The following is a 4,011-nucleotide window of genomic DNA, read 5'->3' as shown; positions in this document are numbered from 1 at the left end:
ATTTTAAAGCTATCAAGCCACGCCCTAGCAACCATAGAGAGTACCTTAGCAACAAGTTCCATAGACTTCCATTGAAAAAGATCAAAGGAATATCTTTGGATAGGAGTGTCATAGAAACATGAGGGTGGGCTCATTTGACTCGGGGCAGCAAACGGCCAATCACGAATCACCTTCAAGATATCATAGCCACGCCCTAGCAACTATTTAGAGCACCCTAGCAACTCAAAGCATAGAGGGGATATCTTCAAATCTGAACATCATAGAGGAATGGGGGTTGGTTTATATCATTCATACTGGCAAGCAGCCTTTGGTTTATCATTACTGGCAGCTGCCAAGCCACTCCCTAGCAACCAAACAGAGTACCCTAGCAACCGTTTTGCAAGATCTATATCTCTGCATCAGAACATCGTAGAGACATGGGTGTTGGTTTATATTGTCAAGCAGCCTTTGGAGTATCATCATTGGTAGCTACCAAGCCACTCCCTAGCAACCAAACAGAGTACCCTAGCAACCGTTTTGAAACACCTATATTTCTGCATCAGAACATTATAGAGACATGGCGGTTGGCTCTTTTGACTCATGCTAGCAAACTGGACTTCCACCATGCTACACATGCTAGCAGTGAATAGCTACATGCTAATAGTGATTAGCTTAAGGTTTAAACATGACACAAACTAGTAAAAATGTGTTAGAATAATGCTAGTGGCCTGTTAATTGTGTTAGCATGATGCTAATAGCATGCTAATCATGTTAGCATCATGTTAGCAAACATGCTAATCATGTTAGCATCTTGTTAAATACATGCTAACAACATGGTAATCATGCTAGCATCATGCTAGCATTATGCTAATGATGTTAGCATGTTGCTAACATTATGCTAACATGATTAGCATCTTGTTAAAATCATGCTAACAACATGGTAATCATGCTAGCATCATGCTAGCATTATGCTAATCATGTTAGCATGTTTGCTAGCATTATGCTAACATGATTAGCATCTTGTTTAAAACATGCTAGCAGCATGCTAAGGGTGTTAGCATCATGCTGGCAACATGCTAATCATGTTAGCATTTTGCTAACATAATGCTAACATGATTAGCATTTGGTTAAAATAATGCTAGCAACATGGTAATCATGCTAGCATCATGCTAGCATTATGCTAATCATGTTAGCATGTTGCTAGCATTATGCTAACATGACTAGCATTTTGTTTAAAACATGCTAGCAGAATGCTTAGGGTGTTAGCATCTTGCTAGCAACATGCTCATCATGTTAGCATATTGTTAAAAACATGCTAGCAAAATGGAAATCATGCAAGCATCATGTTACCATTATGCTAATCATGTTAGCATGTTGCTAGCATTATGCTAACATGATTAGCATCTTGTTAAAATCATGGTAGCAACATGGTAATCATGCTAGCATCATGCTAGCATTATGCTAATCATGTTAGCATGTTTTGCTAGCATTATGCTAACATGATTAGAATCTTGCTAAAAACATGCTGGCATCATGCTATGGGTGTTAGCATCATGCTAGCAACATGCTAATCTGTTAGCATCTTGCTAAAAACATCCTAGCAGGACGGTAATTATGTTAGCATCATGCTAATCAAGAGTGCTGAGTTTTGCCACTGCAAGCACCATTCACATTTTCTTCAGGAAATGTACATTCTAGTATTGTAATTACTATTCACCTGAACAAAACTTTGGCGCGTAACTCGTCCCGCACCGTTTGTCGTAGACCCACATATGAGGTGTCAAATCGACCGGCTTATTGAGGAGAGGTGTGCTATGACTTTTCTAAGCGATCGGGTGTACAATGTTCGCACAGCGTACGAAAAATCGGCTGAAAAAAGTCCCATAGACTTAACATTGGGACAAAATCTAAGATATCATATCTTTGGATCAGAAGATCTTAGAGACTTGGGGCAGGGCTCTTTTTACTCGGCCTATCAAGTAGCCAATAAGTAGTGACACAGCAACTTCATAGCCACGCCCTAGCAACCAATTACAGCACCCTAGCAACCGGGGCCGAATTTTGCCACTGCAAGCACCATTCACATTTTCTTCAGGAAATGTACATTCTAGTATTGTAATTACTATTCACCTGAACAAAACTTTGGCGCGTAACTCGTCCTGCACCGTTTGCCGTAGACCCATGAATGAGGTGTCAAATCGACCGGCTTATTGAGGAGAGGTGTGCTATGACTTTTCTAAGCAATCGGGTGTACGATGTTCGCACTGCGTACGAAAAAACGGCTGAAAAAACTCCCATAGACTTAACATTGGGTCAAAATCTGTGAGATCATATCTTTGGATCAGAAGGTCATAGAGACTTGGGGCTGGGCTCTTTTGATTCGGCCAGCCAATAAGTAGTGACACAGCAACTTCATAGCCACGCCCTAGCAACCAATTACAGCACCCTAGCAACTGGTGCCGAATTTTGCCACTGCAAGCACCATTCACATTTTCTTCAGGAAATGTACATTCTAGTTAATGGTGCTTGCCAAAGGCAAAGCTCCATTCTTATTCTCCTGCATACTTATTATTCTTCTTCTTCTTCTTCTTCTTCTTCCACTTTTTTTTCTGCGCGCTACTCCTCCCGCAGTTTTTGTCCTAGACCCATGAATGAGGTGTCAAATCGACCGGCTCATTGAGGAGAGGTGTGCTATGACTTTTATAAGCGATCGGGTGTACGATGTTCGTCCGGCGGGCGAAAAAGTAGCGAAAAAAATCCCATAGACTTAACATTGGAACGAACTTTGACAAGTCATAACTCTGGATCACAATGTCATAGAGACAAGGGGGTGGTCTCATTTTACTCAGGCAACCAATCAGTCTCTCAGGAAAACTTTGAAGATATCAAGCCACGCCCTAGCAACCATTTAGAGCACCTTAGTAACAAGCTTCATAGACTTCCATTGAAAAAGTTCAAATGAATATCTTTGGATAGAAGTGTCGTACAAACAAGAGGGTGGGCTCATTTGACTCGAGGCAGCAAACCGCCAATCACAAATCACCTTAAAGACATCATAGCCACGCCTTAGCAACCATTTAGAGCACCCTAGCAACCCAAAGCATAGGCAGATATCTTCAAATCTGAATATCATAGAGGCATGGGGGTTGGTTTATATCATTCATACTGGCAAGCAGCCTTTGGAGTATCATCATTGGTAGCTGCCAAGCCACTCCCTAGCAACCAAACAGAGTACCCTAGCAACCATTATTCAACATCTATATTTCTGCATCAGAACATCGTAAAGACATGGGTGTTGGTTTATATTGTCAAGCAGCCTTTGGAGTATCATCATTGGTAGCTACCAAGCCACTCCCTAGTAACCAAACAGAGTACCCTAGTAACCGTTTTGCAAGATCTATATCTCTGCATCAGAGCATCATAGAGACATGGCGGTTGGCTCTTTTGACTCATGCTAGCAAACTGGACTTCCAACATGCTACACATGCTATCAGTGAATAGCTATATGCTAATAGTGATTAGCTTAGGGTTTAAACATGACACAAACTAGTAAAAATGTGTTAGCATAATGCTGGTAACATGCTAACTGTGTTAGCATCATGCTAGTAGCATGCTAATCATGTTAGCATCATGCTAGCAAACATGCTAATTATGTTAGCATCTTGTTAAAAACATGCTAACAACATGGTAATCATGGTAGCATCATGCTAAGATTATGTTAATCATGTTAGCATGTTGCTAACATAATGCTAACATGATTAGCATCTTTCTAAAAACAAGCTAGCAGCATGCTAAGGGTGTTAGCATTATGCGAGCAACATGCTAATCATGTTAGCATGTTGCTAGCATTATGCTAACATGATTAGCATCTTTCTAAAAACATGTTAGCAGCATGCTAAGGGTGTTAGCATAATGCTAGCAACATGCTAATCATGTTAGCATCTTGCTAAAAACATCCTAGCTGGACGGTAATTATGTTAGCATCATGTTAATCAAGAGTGCCGAGTTTTGCCACTGCAAGCACCATTCACA

Source organism: Chanodichthys erythropterus, chromosome 1 (assembly GCF_024489055.1).
Source record: "Chanodichthys erythropterus isolate Z2021 chromosome 1, ASM2448905v1, whole genome shotgun sequence".
Classification (NCBI taxonomy): Eukaryota; Metazoa; Chordata; class Actinopteri; order Cypriniformes; family Xenocyprididae; genus Chanodichthys; species Chanodichthys erythropterus.
This window is presented reverse-complemented; position numbering follows the sequence as displayed.